The following is a 23,705-nucleotide window of genomic DNA, read 5'->3' as shown; positions in this document are numbered from 1 at the left end:
GCTTGATCGTAACAGGCGAGTTTGTTCCGATTGGATTTAACTTCCTAGTTTTACCTTCTCGCGTCTTATTGCATATTTATATGCTTCTTGTGGTGCTCTTGTCTCCGCTAACAATTCCTCGGCAATTTTAACATTGTTCATGTGAGCGGTGAGCATATCGCGAACCCATTCATTCTCCTTCTCTCCACAGTCTGCACGGGAAGCTAGTTCTACCAGATCCGGGTGGAATTGTTCGAGTGTTTCATTTTTCCTTTGTATTGTTCGAGTGTTTCATTTTTCCTTTGTTTACGGCAGATAAAATTGTAATGCTATGCTATGATTCTATGTGTAATAAAAAATCTTCCAATACTTGTTTTAGCTGTCTTGTCGTTATCGTCGGTATATCAAGCCCTGGTCGTTTCTGTTGAACTTGTCTTTGTCCTTCCATACACAGACATAAAAAAAATAGCTTTGCACTCTCGCATCCGCTTCGTCCCAGTTTACTGAGTTACACATAACCCCCTTGTCTCTTGCTTTTTGGCATCAATTTTCCCAATCTATTTTCTTTTCCTGGTTTCTGACATCTCATTTTCTCCGTTGTGCATCAAATTCTCCTTGTATTTCGACTTCCAAAATTGGTTCAGTTGGCAGAGTAATATCAGGTTTTTCACGTAGTAGATTTTGAATCTCTATTGCGTCTTTTGCGAATACTGCAAGTTCTACAAGTGCGACCCACTAACTCCATTCTAGAGGGGGCTCCGCTGATGTTTTCTCCCAAAACGAGTTAATTCTGAGTGGTTTTTTGTTGATCCTGCTGGGTGCGCCATGTCATACCCTTAGGTATGCGCAATGTTAATACTGAATCGGAACGGATTGGCGAGCTAACTAAGAGGGAGGCTAAGAGCATAAATGAGACGACTGAATCATAAACTCTTTTGTAAAATTCTGCTAACATACACTAAGCTCTTTGTTAGCATTGACTTCAAGGTCACTTGACCAGCTCAACGCAGTGAGCCTAACAAATATCTATAAATAATATATTGCCAATCCGGCCGGATGACAATATCTTTCGCGCTATTAACGCGTAAGCGAGATTTAATCAGTGTTAGAAATTGTTCCAAACTGGTTCAAGGAAGTTCTTATGCCATTATTGATTTGTTAATATGAGCAAAGACTATCACTTTGTATTAAATATGACGTGGGGGAAAGTTTTCACAAAAAGTCCCATATTTTTTTTTGAAAATTTTGAAATTTGTTTTTATTACATTCAAATTTTGCATGTTATTACTGCTCCATAGACTTTAAAAGGCATTCGGAACATTCACGTATTCGCCCTGATACCCTGATACGAGCAGAATTCGTTAATTTTAACCTTGTTTGGCTGCTATTGTTTGCAAATCAGTTTTAATTCGGCGAGTGTTTAGTTAATAATTGCGTAGTTTCTCTATGTATCCGCTGACGGACAGGGAAAAAAGAAGTTACATCATTGCAATCTTGTATATTAAAAAATCTTTTTCCCGCTAAGATTAATCTTGTAGTTCCGACTTTCGATAATTTTTTTTGCTCGGAGTGTGTTTTTTTTCAGACAAACTTCGACTTTTTAACTAGGCGTTTTTGACGGAATTTATTTAAATCATTCAAAAGTTAATGTTGTCCTAAGCTTAAATGTGGAAAAATATTTCACCTGTGATCATTTTTTGCAAGGTTATGGAGGTTCAAATATTGCCATTTTGGCCAATTTGGGACAATTAACGCGCGATATTTTTCGCGCTATTAACGCGCAAGCGGAGATTTAATCCGTTTTAGAAATTGTTCCAAATTAGTTCAAGGAAGCTTATATGCCATAATTGATTTGTTAACGGGAGCTAATATTATTATTACTTTGTACTTGTTATTACGTGTGGGGGGATGTTTTCACAAAAAATTTCAAATTTAAAAAAAATATTTTAATTTTTTTTGATTACGTTTAAATTTTTCATATTATTACTGCTCCATAGACCTTAAAAGGCAGTCGGAACATTCAAGGCTTCGCTCTGATACGAGAAGTCTTGTTTCACTTTAAATTGCAATTCTTATTTTACTTCATTGCAGAGTTCATTTTCTCCGCCGGCAAAAATCTTCTCATTTTTTATTGTTTTAACCGTGGGGTTAATTCACTCTATTTTTTTTTCTTTTAACACTTGAAGCTAAAAAAATTGATGTTACGAAGAAACATTTTACCATTAATATCATTGTAAGTTCCACTTCAAAGTGCTCAAGAAAAAAAATAAACGCAGTTGAACAAAACCCATGAAAAAATACAGTAATCAATAACTCTTGATGGCTATAACAAAACAATTATGAACATTATTTCAGTTGGCTTATGAAGTCCCTAGTGTTTTGCGAAGCCTATTTTTCCGACCACATCACGAAGTGGAAAATGTTTTGAAAACATTTATGAACAATATTTCAGTTGGCTTATGCAGTCCCTAATGTTTTGCGAAGCTTATTGTTCAACCACATCACAAAGTGGGAAAATGTTTTGAAAACAATTATGAACAATATTTCAGTTGGCTTATGCAGTCCCTAATTTTTTGCGGAGCTTATTGTTCCGACCACATCACGAAATGGGAAAAGGTTTTGGAAACAATTATGAAGGATATTTCAGTTGGCTTATGCAGTCCCTAATGTTTTGCGAAGCTTATTGTTCCGACACATCACGAAGTGGGAAAATGTTTTGAAAACATTTATGAACAATATTTCAGTTGGCTTATGCAGTCCCTAATGTTTTGCGAAGCTTATTGTTCAACCACATCACGAAGTGGGAAAATGTTTTGAAAACAATTATGAACAATATTTCAGTTGGCTTATGCAGTCCCTAATGTTTTGCGAAGCTTATTGTTCCGACCACATCACGAAGTGGGAAAATGTTTTGGGAACAATTATGAAGGATATTTCAGTTGGCTTATGCAGTCCCTAATGTTTTGCGAAGCTTATTGTTCCGACACATCACGAAGTGGGAAAATGTTTTGAAAACATTTATGAACAATATTTCAGTTGGCTTATGCAGTCCCTAATGTTTTGCGAAGCTTATTGTTCAACCACATCACGAAGTGGGAAAATGTTTTGGAAACAATTATGAACAATATTTCAGTTGGCTTATGCAGTCCCTAATATTTTGCGAAGCTTAGTGTTCCGACCACATCACGAAATGGGAAAAGGTTTTGGAAACAATTATGAAGGATATTTCAGTTGGCTTATGCAGTCCCTAATGTTTTGCGAAGCCTATTGTTCCGACCACATCACGAAGTGGGAAAATGTTTTGGAAACAATTATGAAGGATATTTCAGTTGGCTTACGCAGTCCCTAATGTTTTGCGAAGCTTATTGTTCCGACCACATCACGAAGTGGGAAAATGTTTTGAAAACAATTATGAACAATATTTCAGTTGGCTTATGCAGTCCCTAGTATTTTGCGAAGCTTATTGTTCCGACCACATCACGAAGTGGGAAAATGTTTTGGAAACAATTATGAAGGATATTTCAGTTGGCTTATGCAGTCCCTAATGTTTTGCGAAGCTTATTGTTCCGACCACATCACGAAGTGGGAAAATGTTTTGAAAACAATTATGAACAATATTTCAGTTGGCTTATGCAGTCCCTAGTGTTTTGCGAAGCTTATTGTTCCAACCACATCACGAAATGGGAAAAAGTTTTTTGGAAACAATTCTGAAGGATATTTCAGTTGGCTTATGCAGTCCCTGATGTTTTGAGAAGCTTATTGTTCCGACTACATCACGAAGTGGGAAAATATTTGGAAAACAATAATGAACGATATTTCAGTTGGCTTATACAGTCCCTAATGTTTTGCGAAGCTTATTGTTCCGACCACAACACGAAATGGGAAAAAATTTCGGAAACAATTATGAACGATATTTCATTTGGCTTATGCAGTCCCTAATGTTTTGCGAAACTTATTGTTCCGACTACATCACGAAGTGGGAAAATGTTTTGGAAACAATCATGAAGGATATTTCAAAAGGCTTATGCAGTCCTAATGTTTTGCGAAGCTTATTGTTCCGACCACATCACGAAGTGGGAAATTGTTTTGGAAACAATTATGAACAATATTTCAGTTGGCTTTTGCAGTCCCTAATGTTTTGCGAAGCTTCTTGTTCCGATCACATCACGAAGTGGGAAAATGTTTTGGAAACAATTATGAAGGATATTTCAAAAGGCTTATGCAGTCCCTAATAATTTGCGAAGCTTATTGTTCCGACCACATCACGAAGTGGGAAATTGTTTTGGAAACAATTATGAACAATATTTCAGTTGGCTTTTGCAGTCCTTAATGTTTTGCGAAGCTTCTTGTTCCGATCACATCACGAAGTGGGAAAATGTTTTGGAAACACTTATGAACAATATTTCAGTTGGCTTATGCAGTCCCTAATGTTTTGCGAAGATTATTGTTCCGACCACATCACGAAGTGGGTAAAGGTTTTGAAAACAATTATGAAGGATATTTCAGTTGGCTTATGCAGTCCCTAATGTTTTGGGAAGATTATTGTTCCGATTACATCACGAAGTGGTAAATCATTTTGAAAACAATTTTGAAGTATATTTCAGTTGGCTTATGCAGTCCCTCGTGTTTTGCGAAGCTTATTGTTCCGACCACATCACGAAGTGGTAAAATGTTTTGGAAACAACTATGAAGGATATTTCAGTTGGCTTATGGAGTCCCTAATGTTTTGCGAAGCTGATTGTTCCGACCACATCACGATGTGGGAAAATGTTTTGAAAACAATTATGAACAATATTTCAGTTGGCTTATGCAGTCCCTAATGTTTTGCGAAGATTACTGTTTCGACCACATCACGAAGTGGGAAAAGGTTTTGAAAACAATTATGAAGGATATTTCAGTTGGCTTATGCAGTCCCTAATGTTTTGGGAAGCTTATTGTTCCGATTACATCACGAAGTGGTAAAATATTTTGAAAACATTTTTGAAGTATATTTCAGTTGGCTTATGCAGTCCCTCGTGTTTTGCGAAGCTTATTGTTCCGACCACATCACGAAGTGGTAAAATGTTTTGGAAACAACTATGAAGGATATTTCAGTTGGCTTATGCAGTCCCTAGTGTTTTGCGAAGCTTATTGTTCCGACCACATCACGATGTGGGAAAAAGTTTGGAAACAATTCTGAAGGATATTTCAGTTGTCTTATGCAGTCCCTAAAGTCTTGCGAAGCTTATTGTTCCGACAACATCACGAAGTGGGAAAATATTTTGGAAACAATAATGAAGGATATTTCAGTTGGCTTATGCAGTCCCTAATGTTTTGCGAAGCTTTTTGTTCCGGTTACATCACGAAGTGGGAAAATGTTTTGGAAACAATTATGAAGTATATTTCAGTTGGCTTATGCAGTCCCTAGTGTTTTGCGAAGCTAATTGTTCCGAACACATCACGAAGTGCGAAAGTGTTTCGGAAAAAATTATGAACAATATTTCAGTTGGCTTATGCAGTCCCTAATGTTTTGCGAAGCTTATCGTTCCGACTACATCACGAAGTGGGAAAAAAATTTGGAAACATTTATTAAGTATATTTTAGTTGGCTTATGCAGTCCCTATTGTTTTGCGAAGCTTATTGTTCCGATCACATCACAAAGTGGGATAATGTTTTGGAAACAATTTTGAAGGAAATTTCAGTTGGCTTATGCAGTCCCTAATGTTTTTGCGAAGCTTTTTGTTCCGACTACATCACGATGTGGGAAATGTTTTGGAAACAATTATGAAGTATATTTCAGTTGGCTTATGCAGTCCCTAGTGTTTTGCTAAGCTTCTTGTTCCGACCACATCACGAAGTAGGAAATTGTTTTGGAAACTTTTATGAACAATATTTCAGTTGGCTTTTGCAGTACCTAATGTTTTGCGAAGCTTATTGTTCCGATCGCACCACGAAGTGGGAAAATGTTTAGGAAATAATTATGGACAATATTTCAGTTGGCTTATGCAAGTCCCTAATGTTTTGCGAAGCTTATTGTTCCGACCACATCACGAAATGGGAAAAGAATTTGGAAACAATTATGAAGGATTTTTCAGTTGGCTTATGCAGTCCCTAATGTTTTGCAAAATATTGTTCCGACCACGTCACGAAGTGGGAAAATGTTTTGGAAACAATTATGAAGGATATTTCAGTTGGCTTATGCAGTCCCTAATGTTTTGCGAAGCTGATTGTTCCGACCACATCACGATGTGGGAAAATGTTTTGAAAACAATTATGAACAATATTTCAGTTGGCTTATGCAGTCCCTAATGTTTTGCGAAGATTACTGTTTCGACCACATCACGAAGTGGGAAAAGGTTTTGAAAACAATTATGAAGGATATTTCAGTTGGCTTATGCAGTCCCTAATGTTTTGGGAAGCTTATTGTTCCGATTACATCACGAAGTGGTAAAATATTTTGAAAACATTTTTGAAGTATATTTCAGTTGGCTTATGCAGTCCCTCGTGTTTTGCGAAGCTTATTGTTCCGACCACATCACGAAGTGGTAAAATGTTTTGGAAACAACTATGAAGGATATTTCAGTTGGCTTATGCAGTCCCTAGTGTTTTGCGAAGCTTATTGTTCCGACCACATCACGATGCGGGAAAAAGTTTGGAAACAATTCTGAAGGATATTTCAGTTGTCTTATGCAGTCCCTAAAGTCTTGCGAAGCTTATTGTTCCGACAACATCACGAAGTGGGAAAATATTTTGGAAACAATAATGAAGGATATTTCAGTTGGCTTATGCAGTCCCTAATGTTTTGCGAAGCTTTTTGTTCCGGTTACATCACGAAGTGGGAAAATGTTTTGGAAACAATTATGAAGTATATTTCAGTTGGCTTATGCAGTCCCTAGTGTTTTGCGAAGCTAATTGTTCCGAACACATCACGAAGTGCGAAAGTGTTTCGGAAAAAATTATGAACAATATTTCAGTTGGCTTATGCAGTCCCTAATGTTTTGCGAAGCTTATCGTTCCGACTACATCACGAAGTGGGAAAAAAATTTGGAAACATTTATTAAGTATATTTTAGTTGGCTTATGCAGTCCCTATTGTTTTGCGAAGCTTATTGTTCCGATCACATCACAAAGTGGGATAATGTTTTGGAAACAATTTTGAAGGAAATTTCAGTTGGCTTATGCAGTCCCTAATGTTTTTGCGAAGCTTTTTGTTCCGACTACATCACGATGTGGGAAATGTTTTGGAAACAATTATGAAGTATATTTCAGTTGGCTTATGCAGTCCCTAGTGTTTTGCTAAGCTTCTTGTTCCGACCACATCACGAAGTAGGAAATTGTTTTGGAAACTTTTATGAACAATATTTCAGTTGGCTTTTGCAGTACCTAATGTTTTGCGAAGCTTATTGTTCCGATCGCACCACGAAGTGGGAAAATGTTTAGGAAATAATTATGGACAATATTTCAGTTGGCTTATGCAAGTCCCTAATGTTTTGCGAAGCTTATTGTTCCGACCACATCACGAAATGGGAAAAGAATTTGGAAACAATTATGAAGGATTTTTCAGTTGGCTTATGCAGTCCCTAATGTTTTGCAAAATATTGTTCCGACCACGTCACGAAGTGGGAAAATGTTTTGGAAACAATTATGAAGGATATTTCAGTTGGCTTATGCAGTCCCTAATGTTTTGCGAAGCTTGTTGTTCCGGTTACATCACGAAGTGGGAAAGTGTTTTGGAAAAAATTATGAACAATATTTCAGTTGGCTTATGCAGTCCCTAATGTTTTGCGAAGCTTATTGTTCCGACTACATCACGAAGTGGGAAAATAATTTGGAAACATTTATTAAGTATATTTTAGTTGGCTTATGCAGTCCCTATTGTTCTGCGAAGTTTATTGTTCCGACCACATCACGAAGTAGGAAATTGTTTTGGAAACAATTTTGAAGGATATTTCAGTTGGATTATGCAGTCCCTAATGTTTTGCGAACCTTTTTGTTCCGACTACATCACGAAGTGGGAAATGTTTTGGAAACAATTATGAAGTATTTTGCTGTTGGCTTATGCAGTCCCTAGTGTTTTGCCAAGCTTCTTGTTCCGACCACATCACGAACTGGGAAAATGTTTTGGAAACCTTTATGAAAAATATTTCAGTTGGCTTTTGCAGTACCTAATGTTTTGCGAAGCTTATTGTTCCGATCGCATCACGAAGTGGGAAAACGTTTAGGAAATAATTATGAACAATATTTCAGTTGGCTTATGCAGTCCCTAATGTTTTGCGAAGCTTGTTGTTCCGACCACATCACGAAATGGGAAAAGGTTTTGGAAACAATTATGAAGGATATTTCAGTTGGCTTATGCAGTCCCAAATGTTTTGCGAAGCTTATTGTTCCGACCACATCACGAAGTGGAAAAATGTTTTGGAAACAATTATGAAGGCAATTTCAGTTGGCTTATGCAGTCCCTAATGTTTTGCGAAGCTTATTGTTCCGACCACATCACGAAGTGGGAAAATGTTTTGAAAATAATTATGAACAATATTTCAGTTGGCTTATGCAGTCCCTAGTATTTTGCGAAGCTTATTGTTCCGACCACATCACGAAGTGGGAAAATGTTTTGGAAACAATTATGAAGGATATTTCAGTTGGCTTATGCAGTCCCTAATGTTTTGCGAAGCTTATTGTTCCGACCACACCACGAAGTGGGAAAATGTTTTGAAAACAATTATGAACAATATTTCAGTTGGCTTTGCAGTCCCTAGTGTTTTGCGAAGCTTATTGTTCCAACCACATCACGAAGTGGGAAAAAAGTTTTGGAAACAATTCTGAAGGATATTTCAGCTGGCTTATGCAGTCCCTAGTGTTTTCAGAAGCTTATTGTTCCGACTACGTCACGAAGTGGTAAAAAGTTTTGGAAACAATTTTGAAGTATATTTCAGTTGGCTAACGCAGTTTCTAGTGTTTTGCGAAGCTTATTGTTCCGGCCACATCACGAAGTGGGAAAATCTTTTGGAAACAATTATGAAGGATATTTCAAATGGCTTATGCAGTCCCTAATGTTTTGCGAAGCTTATTGTTCCGACCACATCACGAAGTGGCAAAATGTTTTGGAAACAATTATGAACAATATTTCAGTTGGCTTTTGCAGTCCCTTATGTTTTGCGAAGCTTCTTGTTCCGATCACATCACGAAGTGGGAAAATATTTTAAAAACAATAATGAAGGATATTTCAGTTGGCTTATACAGTCCCTAATGTTTTGCGAAGCTTATTGTTCCGACCACATCACGAAATGGGAAAAAATTCTGGAAACAATTATGAAGGATATTTCAGTTGGCATATGCAGTCCCTAGTGTTTTCAGAAGCTTATTGTTCCGACTACGTCACAAAGTGGTAAAAAGTTTTGGAAACAATTTTGAAGTATATTTCAGTTGGCTAACGCAGTTTCTAGTGTTTTGCGAAGCTTATTGTTCCGGCCACATCACGAAGTGGGAAAATCTTTTGGAAACAATTATGAAGGATATTTCAAATGGCTTATGCAGTCCCTAATGTTTTGCGAAGCTTATTGTTCCGACCACATCACGAAGTGGCAAAATGTTTTGGAAACAATTATGAACAATATTTCAGTTGGCTTTTGCAGTCCCTTATGTTTTGCGAAGCTTCTTGTTCCGATCACATCACGAAGTGGGAAAATATTTTAAAAACAATAATGAAGGATATTTCAGTTGGCTTATACAGTCCCTAATGTTTTGCGAAGCTTATTGTTCCGACCACATCACGAAATGGGAAAAAATTCTGGAAACAATTATGAAGGATATTTCAGTTGGCTTATGCAGTCCCTAGTGTTTTCAGAAGCTTATTGTTCCGACTACGTCACGAAGTGGTAAAAAGTTTTGGAAACAATTTTGAAGTATATTTCAGTTGGCTAACGCAGTTTCTAGTGTTTTGAGAAGCTTGTTGTTCCGACTACATCACGAAGTGGGAAAATATTTTAAAAACAATAATGAAGGATATTTCAGTTGGCTTATACAGTCCCTAATGTTTTGCGAAGCTTATTGTTCCGACCACATCACGAAATGGGAAAAAATTCTGGAAACAATTATGAAGGATATTTCAGTTGGCTTATGCAGTCCCTAGTGTTTTCAGAAGCTTATTGTTCCGACTACGTCACGAAGTGGTAAAAAATTTTGGAAACAATTTTGAAGTATATTTCAGTTGGCTAACGCAGTTTCTAGTGTTTTGCGAAGCTTATTGTTCCGGCCACATCACGAAGTGGGAAAATCTTTTGGAAACAATTATGAAGGATATTTCAAATGGCTTATGCAGTCCCTAATGTTTTGCGAAGCTTATTGTTCCGACCACATCACGAAGTGGCAAAATGTTTTGGAAACAATTATGAACAATATTTCAGTTGGCTTTTGCAGTCCCTTATGTTTTGCGAAGCTTCTTGTTCCGATCACATCACGAAGTGGGAAAATGTTTTGGAAACATTTATGAACAATATTTCAGTTGGCTTATGCAGTCCCTATTGTTTTGCGATTTTTATTGTTCCGACCACATCACGAAGTGGGAAAATAATTTGGAAACAATTATGAAGGATATTTCAGTTGGCTTATGCAGTCCCTAATGTTTTGCGAAGCTTATTGTTGCGACCACATCACGAAGTGGGAAATTGTTTTGAAAACAATTAAGAACAAAATTTCAGTTGGCTTATGCAGTCCCTAGTGTTTTGCGAAGCTTATTTATCCAACCACATCACGAAGTGGGAAAAAAATTTGGAAACAATTCTGAAGGATATTTCAGTTGGCGTATGCAGTCCCTAATGTTTTGCGAAGCTTATTGTTCCGACCACATCACGAAATGGGAAAAAGTTTTAGAAACAATTATGAAGGATAGTTCATTTGGCTTATGCAGTCCCTAATGTTTTCCGAAGCTTATTGTTCCGACTACATCACGAAGTGGTAAAATGTTTTGGAAACAATTTTGAATTATATTTCAGTTGGCTAATGCAGTCCCTAGTGTTTTGCGAAGCTTATTGTTCCGACCACATCACGAAAAGGGAAAATGTTTTGGAAACAATTATGAAGGATAATTCAAATGGCTTATGCAGTCCCTAATGTTTTGCGAAGCTTATTGTTCCGACCACATCACGAAGTGGGAAAATGTTTTGGAAACAATAATGAACATTATTTCAGTTGGCTTATGCAGTCCCTATTGTTTTGCGATTTTTATTGTTCCGACCACATCACGAAGTGGGAAATGTTTTGGAAACAATTCTGAAGGAGATTTCAGTTGGCTTATGCAGTCCCCAATGTTTTGCGAAGCTTATTGTTCCGAGAACATCACGAAGTGGGAAAATAATTTGGAAACAATTATGAAGGATATTTCAGTTGACTTATGCAGTCCCTAATGTTTTGCGAAGCTTATTGTTGCGACCACATCACGAAGTGGGAAATTGTTTTGAAAACAATTAAGAACAAAATTTCAGTTGGCTTATGCAGTCCCTAGTGTTTTGCGAAGCTTATTGTTCCAACCACATCACGAAGTGGGAAAAAAATTTGAAAAACAATTCTGAAGGATATTTCAGTTGGCTTATGCAGTCCCTAATGTTTTGCGAAGCTTATTGTTCCGACCACATCACGAAATGGGAAAAAATTTTAGAAACAATTATGAAGGATAGTTCATTTGGCTTATGCAGTCCCTAATGTTTTCCGAAGCTTATTGTTCCGACTACATCACGAAGTGGTAAAATGTTTTGGAAACAATTTTGAAGTATATTTCAGTTGGCTAATGCAGTCCCTAGTGTTTTGCGAAGCTTATTGTTCCGACCACATCACGAAGTGGGAAAATGTTTTGGAAACAATTCTGAAGGAGATTTCAGTTGGCTTATGCAGTCCCCAATGTTTTGCGAAGCTTATTGTTCCGAGAACATCACGAAGTGGGAAAATAATTTGGAAACAATTATGAAGGATATTTCAGTTGGCTTATGCAGTCCCTAATGTTTTGCAAAGCTTATTGTTGCGACCACATCACGAAGTGGGAAATTGTTTTGAAAACAATTAAGAACAAAATTTCAGTTGGCTTATGCAGTCCCTAGTGTTTTGCGAAGCTTATTGTTCCAACCACATCACGAAGTGGGAAAAAAATTTGGAAACAATTCTGAAGGATATTTCAGTTGGCGTATGCAGTCCCTAATGTGTTGCGAAGCTTATTGTTCCGACCACATCACGAAATGGGAAAAAATTTTAGAAACAATTATGAAGGATAGTTCATTTGGCTTATGCAGTCCCTAATGTTTTCCGAAGCTTATTGTTCCGACTACATCACGAAGTGGTAAAATGTTTTGGAAACAATTTTGAAGTATATTTCAGTTGGCTAATGCAGTCCCTAGTGTTTTGCGAAGCTTATTGTTCCGACCACATCACGAAGTGGGAAAATGTTTTGGAAACAATTATGAAGGATAATTCAAATGGCTTATGCAGTCCCTAATGTTTTGCGAAGCTTATTGTTCCGACCACATCACGAAGTGGGAAAATGTTTTGGAAACAATTATGAACATTATTTCAGTTGGCTTTTGCAGTCCCTAATGTTTTGCGAAGCTTCTTGTTCCGATCACATCACGAAGTGGGAAAATGTTTTGGAAACACTTATGAACAATATTTCAGTTGGCTTATGCAGTCCCTATTGTTTTGCGAATTTTATTGTTCCGACCACATCACGAAGTGGGAAAATGTTTTGGAAACAATTTTGAAGGATATTTCATTTGGCTGATGCAGTCCCTAATGTTTTGCGAAGCTTATTGTTCCGACTACATCACGAAGTGGGAAAATAATTTGGAATCAATTATGAAGGATATTTCAGTTGGATTATGCAGTCCCTAATGTTTTGCGAAGCTTATTGTTCCGACCACATCACGAAGTGGGAAAATGTTTTGAAAACAATTAAGAACAATATTTCAGTTGGCTTATGCAGTCCCAAGTGTTTTGCGAAGCTTATTGTTCCAACCACATCACGAAGTGGGAAAAAGTTTTGGAAACAATTCTGAAGGATATTTCAGTTGGCTTATGCAGTCCCTAATGTTTTGAGAAGCTTATTGTTCCGACTACATCACGAAGTGGTAAAATATTTTGAAAACAATAATGAAGGACATTTCAGTTGGCTTATACCGTCCCTAATGTTTTGCGAAGCTTATTGTTCCGACCACATCACAAAATGGAAAAAAAAATTTGGAAACAATTATGAAGGATATTTCATTTGGCTTATGCAGTCCCTAATGTTTTGCGAAGCTTATTGTTCCGACTACATCACGAAGTGGTAAAATGTTTTGGAAACAATTTTGAAGTATATTTCAGTTGGCTAATGCAGTCCCTAGTGTTTTGCGAAGCTTATTGTTCCGACCACATCACGAAGTGGGAAAATGTTTTGGAAACAATTATGAAGGATATTTCAAATGGCTTATGCAGTCCCTAATGTTTTGCGAAGCTTATTGTTCCGACCAAATCACGAAGTGGGAAAAAGTTTTGGAAACAATTATGAACAATACTTCTGTTGGCTTTTGCAGTCCCTAATGTTTTGCGAAGCTTCTTGTTCCGATCACATCACGAAGTGGGAAAATGTTTTGGAAACACTTATGAACAATATTTCAGTTGGCTTATGCAGTCCCTATTGTTTTGCGAATTTTATTGTTCCGACCACAACACAAAGTGGGAAAATGTTTTGGAAACAATTCTGAAGGATATTTCAGTTGGCTTATGCAGTCCCTAATGTTTTGCGAAGCTTATTGTTCCGGTTACATCACGAAGTGGGAAAAGGTTTTGGAAAAAATTATGAAGGATATTTCAGTTGGCTTATGCAGTCCATAATGTTTTGCAAAGCTTATTGTTCAACCACATCACGAAGTGGGAAAATGTTTTGAAAACAATTATGAACAATATTTCAGTTGGCTTATGCAGTCCATAATGTTTTGGGAAGCTTATTGTTCCGACTACATCACGAAGTGGTAAAATGTTCTGAAAACAATTTTGAAGTATATTTCAGTTGGCTTATGCAGTTCCTAGTGCTTTGCGAAGCTTATTGTTCCGACTACATCACGAAGTGGGAAAATGTTTTGGAAACAACTATGAAGGATATTTCAATTGGCTTTTGCAGTTCCTAGTGTTTTGCGAAGCTTTTAGTTCCGACCACATCACAAAGTGGGAAAAAGCTTTGAAACAGTTCTGAAGGATATTTCATTTGGCTTATGCAGTCCCTAATGTTTTGCGAAGCTTATTGTTCCGACCAAATCACGAAATGGGAAAAAGTTTTGGAAACAATTATGAACAATATTTCTGTTGGCTTTTGCAGTCCCTAATGTTTTGCGAAGCTTCTTGTTCCGATCACATCACGAAGTGGGAAAATGTTTTGGAAACACTTATGAACAATATTTCAGTTGGCTTATGCAGTCCCTATTGTTTTGCGAATTTTATTGTTCCGACCACAACACAAAGTGGGAAAATGTTTTGGAAACAATTCTGAAGGATATTTCAGTTGGCTTATGCAGTCACTAATGTTTTGCGAAGCTTATTGTTCCGACCAAATCACGAAGTGTGAAAAAGTTTTGGAAACAATTATGAACAATATTTCTGTTGGCTTTTGCAGTCCCTAATGTTTTGCGAAGCTTCTTGTTCCGATCACATCACGAAGTGGGAAAACGTTTTGGAAACACTTATGAACAATATTTCAGTTGGCTTATGCAGTCCCTATTGTTTTGCGAATTTTATTGTTCCGACCACAACACAAAGTGGGAAAATGTTTTGGAAACAATTCTGAAGGATATTTCAGTTGGCTTATGCAGTCCCTAATGTTTTGCGAAGCTTATTGTTCCGGTTACATCACGAAGTGGGAAAAGGTTTTGGAAACAATTATGAAGGATATTTCAGTTGGCTTATGCAGTCCATAATGTTTTGCAAAGCTTATGGTTCAACCACATCACGAAGTGGGAAAATGTTTTGAAAACAATTATGAACAATATTTCAGTTGGCTTATGCAGTCCCTAATGTTTTGGGAAGCTTATTGTTCCGACTACATCACGAAGTGGTAAAATGTTCTAAAAACAATTTTGAAGTATATTTCAGTTGGCTTATGCAGTTCCTAGTGCTTTGCGAACTGCATATTGTTCCGACCACATCACGAAGTGGGAAAATATTTTGGAAACAACTATGAAGGACATTTCAATTGGCTTTTGCAGTCCCTAGTGTTTTGCGAAGCTTATAGTTCCGACCACATCACAAAGTGGGAAAAAGCTTTGAAACAGTTCTGAAGGATATTTCATTTGGCTTATGCAGTCCCTAAAGTTTTGCGAAGCTTATTGTTCCGACTACATCACGATGTGGGAAAATATTTTGGAAACAATAATGAAGGATATTTCAGTTGGCTTATGCAGTCCCTAATGTTTTGCGAAGTTTTTTGTTCCGGTTACATCACGAAGTGGGAAAATGTTTTGGAAACAATTATGAAGTATATTTCAGTTGGCTGATGCAGTCCCTTTTGTTTTGCGAAGCTTATTGTTCCGACAACATCACGAAGTGGGAAATGTTTTGGAAACAATTATGAAGTATATTTTAGTTGGCTTATGCAGTCGCTATTGTTTTGTGAAGCTTATTGTTCCAACCACATCACGAAGTGGGGAAATGTTTTGGAAACAATTTTGAAGGATATTTCAGTTGGCTTATGCAGTCCCTAATGTTTTGCGAAGCTTTTTGTTCCGACTACATCACGAAGTGGGAAATGTTTTGGAAACAATTATGAAGTATATTTTAGTTGGCTTATGCAGTCGCTATTGTTTTGCAAAGCTTATTGTTCCGACCACATCACGAAGTGGGAAAATGTTTAGGAAATAATTGAGAACAATATTTCAGTTGGCTTATGCAGTCCCTAATGTTTTGCGAAGCTTATAGTTCCGACCACATCACAAAGTGGGAAAAAGCTTTGAAACAGTTCTGAAGGATATTTCAGTTGGCTTATGCAGTCCCTAAATTTTGCGAAGCTTATTGTTCCGACTACATCACGATGTGGGAAAATATTTTGGAAACAGTTCTGAAGGATATTTCAGTTGGCTTATGCAGTCCCTAAATTTTGCGAAGCTTATTGTTCCGACTACATCACGATGTGGGAAAATATTTTGGAAACAATAATGAAGGATATTTCAGTTGGCTTATGCAGTCCCTAATGTTTTGCGAAGTTTTTTGTTTCGGTTACATCACGAAGTGGGAAAATGTTTTGGAAACAATTATGAAGTATATTTCAGTTGGCTGATGCAGTCCCTTTTGTTTTGCGAAGCTTATTGTTCCGACAACATCACGAAGTGGGAAATGTTTTGGAAACAATTATGAAGTATATTTTAGTTGGCTTATGCAGTCGCTATTGTTTTGTGAAGCTTATTGTTCCGACAACATCACGAAGTGGGAAATGTTTTGGAAACAATTATGAAGTATATTTTAGTTGGCTTATGCAGTCGCTATTGTTTTGCAAAGCTTATTGTTCCGACCACATCACGAGTTGGGAAAATGTTTTGGAAACCTTTATGAACAATATTTCAGTTGGCTTTTGCAGTACCTAATGTTTTGCGAAGCTTATTGTTCCGATCGCATCACGAAGTGGGAAAATGTTTAGGAAATAATTATGAACAATATTTCAGTTGGCTTATGCAGTCCCTAATGTTTTGCGAAGCTTATAGTTCCGACCACATCACAAAGTGGGAAAAAGCTTTGAAACAGTTCTGAAGGATATTTCAGTTGGCTTATGCAGTCCCTAAATTTTGCGAAGCTTATTGTTCCGACTACATCACGATGTGGGAAAATATTTTGGAAACAATAATGAAGGATATTTCAGTTGGCTTATGCAGTCCCTAATGTTTTGCGAAGTTTTTTGTTTCGGTTACATCACGAAGTGGGAAAATGTTTTGGAAACAATTATGAAGTATATTTCAGTTGGCTGATGCAGTCCCTTTTGTTTTGCGAAGCTTATTGTTCCGACAACATCACGAAGTGGGAAATGTTTTGGAAACAATTATGAAGTATATTTTAGTTGGCTTATGCAGTCGCTATTGTTTTGTGAAGCTTATTGTTCCGACCACATCACGAAGTGGGGAAATGTTTTGGAAACAATTTTGAAGGATATTTCAGTTGGCTTATGCAGTCCCTAATGTTTTGCGAAGCTTTTTGTTCCGACGACATCACGAAGTGGGAAATGTTTTGGAAACAATTTTGAAGGATATTTCAGTTGGCTTATGCAGTCCCTAATGTTTTGCGAAGCTTTTTGTTCCGACGACATCACGAAGTGGGAAATGTTTTGGAAACAATTATGAAGTATATTTTAGTTGGCTTATGCATTCGCTATTGTTTTGCGAAGCTTATTGTTCTGACCACATCACGAAGTGGGAAAATGTTTTGGAAACAATTTTGAAGGATATTTCAGTTGGCTTATGCAGTCCCTAATGTTTTGCGAAGCTTTTTGTTCCGACGACATCACGAAGTGGGAAATGTTTTGGAAACAATTTTGAAGGATATTTCAGTTGGCTTATGCAGTCCCTAATGTTTTGCGAAGTTTTTTTGTTCCGACTACATCACGAAGTGGGAAATGTTTTGGAAACAATTATGAAGTATATTTCAGTTGACTTATGCAGTCCCTAGTGTTTTGCGAAGCTTCTTGTTCCGACCACATCACGAAGTGGGAAAATGTTTTGGAAACCTTTATGAACAATATTTCAGTTGGCTTTTGCAGTACCTAATGTTTTGCGAAGCTTATTGTTCCGATCGCATCACGAAGTGGGAAAATAATTAGGAAATAATTATGAACAATATTTCAGTTGGCTTATGCAGTCCCTATTGTTTTGCGAAGCTTATTGTTCCGACCACATCACGAAGTGGGAAAATGTTTTGGAAACAATTTTGAAGGATATTTCAGTTGGCTTATGCAGTCCCTAATGTTTTGCGAAGCTTTTTGTTCCGACTACATCACGAAGTGGGAAATGTTTTGGAAACAATTATGAAGTATATTTCAGTTGACTTATGCAGTCCCTAGTGTTTTGCGAAGCTTCTTGTTCCGACCACATCACGAAGTGGGAAAATGTTTTGGAAACCTTTATGAACAATATTTCATTTGGCTTTTGCAGTACCTAATGTTTTGCGAAGCTTATTGTTCCGATCGCATCACGAAGTGGGAAAATGTTTTGGAAAAAATTATGAACAATACTTCAGTTGGCTTATGCAGTCCCTTATGTGTTTTTTCCGAAGCTTATTGTTCCGATCGCATCACGAAGTGGGAAAATGTTTTGGAAAAAATTATGAACAATACTTCAGTTGGCTTATACAGTCCCTATTGTTTTGCGAAGCTTATTGTTCCGACCACATCACGAAGTGGGAAATGTTTCGGAAACAATTATGAAGTATATTTTAGTTGGCTTATGCAGTCGCTATTGTTTTGTGAAGCTGATTGTTCCGACCACATCACGAAGTGGGAAAATGTTTTGGAAACAATTTTGAAGGATATTTCAGTTGGCTTATGCAGTCCCTAATGTTTTGCGAAGCTTTTTGTTCCGACTACATCACGAAGTGGGAAATGTTTTGGAAACAATTATGAAGTATATTTTAGTTGGCTTATGCAGTCGCTATTGTTTTGGGAAGCTTATTGTTCCGACCACATCACGAAGTGGAATAATGTTTTGGAAACAATTTTGAAGGATATTTCAGTTGGCTTATGCAGTCCCTAATGTTTTGCGAAGTTTTTTGTTACGACTACATCACGAAGTGGGAAATGTTTTGGAAACAATTATGAAGTATATTTCAGTTGACTTATGCAGTCCCTAGTGTTTTGCGAAGCTTCTTGTTCCGACCACATCACGAAGTGGGAAATGTTTTGGAAACAATTATGAAGTATATTTTAGTTGGCTTATGCAGTCGCTATTGTTTTGTGAAGCTTATTGTTCCGACCACATCACGAAGTGGGAAAATGTTTTGGAAACAATTTTGAAGGATATTTCAGTTGGCTTATGCAGTCCCTAATGTTTTGCGAAGCTTTTTGTTCCGACTACATCACGAAGTGGGAAATGTTTTGGAAACAATTATGAAGTATATTTTAGTTGGCTTATGCAGTCGCTAATGTTTTGCGAAGTTTTTTGTTACGACTACATCACGAAGTGGGAAATGTTTTGGAAACAATTATGAAGTATATTTCAGTTGACTTATGCAGTCCCTAGTGTTTTGCGAAGCTTCTTGTTCCGACCACATCACGAAGTGGGAAAATGTTTTGGAAACCTTTATGAACAATATTTCAGTTGGCTTTTGCAGTACCTAATGTTTTGCGAAGATTATTGTTCCGATCGCATCGCGAAGTGGGAAAATAATTAGGAAATAATTATGAACAATATTTCAGTTGGCTTATGCAGTCCCTATTGTTTTGCGAAGCTTATTGTTCCGACCACATCACGAAGTGGGAAAATGTTTTGGAAACAATTTTGAAGGATATTTCAGTTGGCTTATGCAGTCCCTAATGTTTTGCGAAGCTTTTTGTTCCGACTACATCACGAAGTGGGAAATGTTTTGGAAACAATTATGAAGTATATTTCAGTTGACTTATGCAGTCCCTAGTGTTTTGCGAAGCTTCTTGTTCCGACCACATCACGAAGTGGGAAAATGTTTTGGAAACCTTTATGAACAATATTTCAGTTGGCTTTTGCAGTACCTAATGTTTTGCGAAGCTTATTGTTCCGACCACATCACGAAGTGGGAAAATGTTTTGGAAACAATTTTGAAGGATATTTCAGTTGGCTTATGCAGTCCCTAATGTTTTGCGAAGCTTTTTGTTCCGACTACATCACGAAGTGGGAAATGTTTTGGAAACAATTATGAAGTATATTTCAGTTGACTTATGCAGTCCCTAGTGTTTTGCGAAGCTTCTTGTTCCGACCACATCACGAAGTGGGAAAATGTTTTGGAAAAAATTATGAACAATACTTCAGTTGGCTTATGCAGTCCCTTATGTGTTTTTTCCGAAGCTTGTTGTTCCGACCACATCACGAAATGGGAAATTGTTTTGGAAACAATTATGAACTATATTTCAGTTGGCTTCTGCATTCTGCAGTACCTAATGTTTTGCGAAGCTTTTTGTTCCGATCACATCACGAAGTGGGAAAATGTTTGGGAAATAATTATGAACAAAATTTCAGTTGGCTTATGCAGTCCCTAACGTTTTGCGAAGCTTATTGTTCCGACTACATCACCAAGTGGGAAAATGTTTTGGAAAAAGTTATGAAGAATATTTCAGTTGGCTTGTGCAGTCCCTAATGCTTTGCGAAGCTTATTGTTCCGACTGCATCACGAAGTGGGAAAACTTTTTGGAAACATTTACTAAGTGTATTTTAGTTGGCTTATGCAGTCCCTATTGTTTTGCGAAGCTTATTGTTCCGACCACATCACGAAGTGGGAAAATGTTTTGAAAACAATTTTGAAGGATATTTCAGTTGGCTTATACAGTCCCTAATGTTTTGCGAAGCTTAGTTTTCCGACTACATCACGAAGTGGGAAAATGTTTTGGAAACAATTATGAAGGATATTTCAGTCGGCTTATGCAGTCCCTAATGTTTGCGAAGCTTATTGTTCCGACCACATCAGGAAGTGGGAAAATGTTTTGAAAGCAATTATGAACAATATTTCAGTTGTCTTATGCAGTACCTAGTGTTTTGCGAAGCTTATTGTTCCGACCACATCACGAACTGGGAAAATATTTTGGAAACAATTATGAAGGATATTTTAGTTGGTTTATGCAGTCCCTATTGTTTTGCGAAGCTTATTGTTCCGACCACATCACGAAATGGAAAATGTTTTGGAAACAATTTTGAAGGATATTTCAGTTGGCTTATACAGTCCCTAATGTTTTGCGAAGCTTAGTTTTCCGACTACATCACGAAGTGGGAAAATGTTTTGGAAACAATTATGAAGTATATTTCAGTTGGCTTATGCAGTCCCTAGTGTTTTGCGAAGCTTAGTTTTCCGACTACATCACGAAATGGGAAAATGTTTTGGAAACAATTATGAAGTATATTTCAGTTGGCTTATGCAGTCCCTAATGTTTTGCGAAGCTTATTGTTCCGACTACATGACGAAGTGGGAAAATAATTTGGAAACATTTATAAAGTATATTTTAGTTGGCTTATGCAGTCCCTAGTGTTTTGCTAAGCTTATTGTTCCGACCACATCACGAAGTGGGAAAATGTTTTGGAAACAATTTTGAAGGATATTTCAGTTGGCTTATGCAGTCCCTAATGTTTTGCGAAGCTTTTGTTCCGACTACATCACGAAGTGGGAAAATGTTTTGGAAACAATTATGAAGTATATTCAGTTGGCTTATGCAGTCCCTAGTGTTTTGCGAAGCTTAGTTTTCCGACTACAACACGAAATGGGAAAATGTTTTGGAAACAATTATGAAGTATATTTCAGTTGGCTTATGCAGTCCCTAATGTTATGCAAAGCTTATTGTTCCGACTACATCAAGAAGTGGGAAAATAATTTGGAAACATTTATTAAGTATATTTTAGTTGGCTTATGCAGTCCCTAATATTTTGCGAAGCTTTTGTTCCGACTACATCACGAAGTGGGAAATGTTTTGGAAACATTTATGAACTATATTTCATTTGGCTTATGCAGTCCCTAGTGTTTTGCGAAGCTTCTTGTTCCGACCACATCACGAAGTGGGAAAATGTTTTGGAAAACTCTATGAACAATATTTTAGTTGGTTTTTGCAGTACCTAATGTTTGGCGAAGCTTCTTGTTCCGATCACATCACGAAGTGGGAAAATGTTTAGGAAAAAATTATGAACAATATTTCAGTTGGCTTATGCAGTCCCTAATGTTTTGCGAAGCTTATTGTTCCGACTACATCACGAAGTGGGAAAATGTTTTAGAAAAAATTATGAACAATATTTCAGTTGGCTTATGCAGTCCCTTATGTTTTTTTCCGAAGTTTATTGTTCCAACCACCTCACGAAGTGGGAAAATGTTTTGGAAACAATTATGAACAATATTTCAGTTGGCTTCTGCAGTACCTAATGTTTTGCGAAGCTTATTGTTCCGATCACATCACGAAGTGGGAAAATGTTTGAGAAATAATTATGAACAACATTTCAGTTGGCTTATGCAGTCCCTAGTGTTTTGCGAAGCTTATTGTTCCGACTACATCACGAAGCGGGAAAATGTTTTGGAAAAAACTATGAACAAAATTTCAGTTGGCTTATGCACTCCCTAATGCTTTGCGAAGCTTATTGTTCCGACTACAACACAAAGTGGGAAAACAGTTTGGAAACATTTATTAAGTATATTTTAGTTGGCTTATGCAGTCCCTATTGTTTTGCGAAGATTATTGTTCCGACCACATCACGAAGTGGGAAAATGTTTTGAAAACAATTTTGAAGGATATTTCAGTTGGCTTATACAGTCCCTAATGTTTTGCGAAGCGTAGTTTTCCGACTACATCACGAAGTGGGAAAATGTTTTGGAAACAATTATGAAGTATATTTCAAATGGCTTATGCCCTCCCTAGTGTTTTGAGAAGCTTATTGTTCCGACCACATCACGAAGTGGGAAAATGTTTTGGAGACAATTATGAAGGATATTTCAGTGGACTTATGCAGTCCCTAATGTTTTGCGAAGCTTATTGTTCCGACCACATCAGGAAGTGGGAAAATGTTTTGAAAGCAATTATGAACAATATTTCAGCTGGCTTATGCAGTCCCTAATGTTTTGCGAAGCTTATTGTTCCGACTTATCACGAAATGGGAAAATGTTTTGGAAACAATTTTGAAGGATATTTCAGTTGGCTTATGCAGTCCCTAATGTTTTGCGAAGCTTATTGTTCCGACCACATCACGAATTGCGAAAATGTTTTGGAAACAATTATGAAATATTTTCAGTTGGCTTATGCAGTCCCTAGTGTTTTGCGTAGCTTAATGTTCCGACCACATCACGAAGTGGGTAAATGTTTTGGAAACAATTCTGAAGTGTATTTCAGTTGGCTTATGCAGTCCCTAATGTTTTGCGAAACTTATTGTTCCGATCACATCACGAAGTAGGAAAATGTTTTAGAAAAAATTATGACAATATTTCAGTTGGCTTATGCAGTCCCTAATGTTTTGCGAAGCTTATTGTTCCGATCACATCACGAAGTGGAAAAATGTTTAGGAAACAATTATGAAGTGTATTTCAGTTGGCTTATGCAGTCCCTAATGTTTTGCGAAACTTATTGTTCCGATCACATCACGAAGTAGGAAAATGTTTTAGAAAAAATTATGACAATATTTCAGTTGGCTTATGCAGTCCCTAATGTTTTGCGAAGCTTATTGTTCCGACTTATCACGAAATGGGAAAATGATTTGAAAACAATTATGAAAAATTTTTCAGTTGGCTTATGCCGTCCCTAATGTTTTGAGAAACTTATTGTTCCGACCACATCACGAATTGCGAAAATGTTTTGGAAACAATTATGAAATATTTTCAGTTGGCTTATGCAGTCCCTAGTGTTTTGCGTAGCTTAATGTTCCGACCACATCACGAAGTGGGTAAATGTTTTGGAAACAATTCTGAACAATATTTCAGTTGGCTAATGCAGTCCCTAATGTTTTGCGAAGCTTATTGTTCCGATCACATCACGAAGTGGAAAAATGTTTAGGAAACAATTATGAAGTGTATTTCAGTTGGCTTATGCAGTCCCTAATGTTTTGCGAAACT

General features: G+C 37.0%; 1 protein-coding gene across 1 annotated transcript in view; it reads right to left on the bottom strand.

Annotated features, from left to right (window-relative positions):
• LOC134854535 (uncharacterized) overlaps positions 1-23,705 on the bottom strand; it is a gene marked incomplete in the record, with an annotated part of 200,925 nt that overhangs the window by 36,505 nt on the left and 140,715 nt on the right.

The sequence above is a fragment of the Symsagittifera roscoffensis genome, chromosome 9 (assembly GCF_963678635.1).
Source record: "Symsagittifera roscoffensis chromosome 9, txSymRosc1.1, whole genome shotgun sequence".
In the NCBI taxonomy this organism is placed as follows: Eukaryota; Metazoa; Xenacoelomorpha; order Acoela; family Convolutidae; genus Symsagittifera; species Symsagittifera roscoffensis.
The sequence above is the reverse complement of the archived record's forward strand: the minus strand, read 5'-3'. Positions and strand labels throughout refer to the sequence as shown.